Below are 448 nucleotides of genomic sequence, written 5' to 3' on the forward strand. Positions count from 1 at the left end.
TGGTTAATCAATTAATTTATTTGTTTTCACATGAACAAGTAGAGTGTATACAATTCCCAGAAAAATGTGTTCATGATAGGCATAATAAAGTGACCATAGTAAAGAGAACAAGGATAAGAAAAACACTCGGGTAACACTCCACTAAAATATATTTCTAAGTATGACAACGAACACATAAATATTACATTAGGTCACGAGCGGACATCTCGCGCCAAAGTTTGAAAACAAGTGTCGACATCCTAGATTCAACGTATGTCCTAACCTCTGTTGAATTCATCGTGATTTTTCCTGACCATTCCATGAATATATCCAAATCCACAAAACCTACAATTTGACCTAAAATACGTAATGTTCCAGACTGACTGACTGCCAAGGCCAAAATGCTTCTGATGAGTAAGGCCATTTTATTATACACAACAGACGAAGACGGTGACTTGTGACACAAAGG

The sequence above is a fragment of the Penaeus monodon genome, chromosome 32, assembly GCF_015228065.2.
Source record: "Penaeus monodon isolate SGIC_2016 chromosome 32, NSTDA_Pmon_1, whole genome shotgun sequence".
In the NCBI taxonomy this organism is placed as follows: domain Eukaryota; kingdom Metazoa; phylum Arthropoda; class Malacostraca; order Decapoda; family Penaeidae; genus Penaeus; species Penaeus monodon.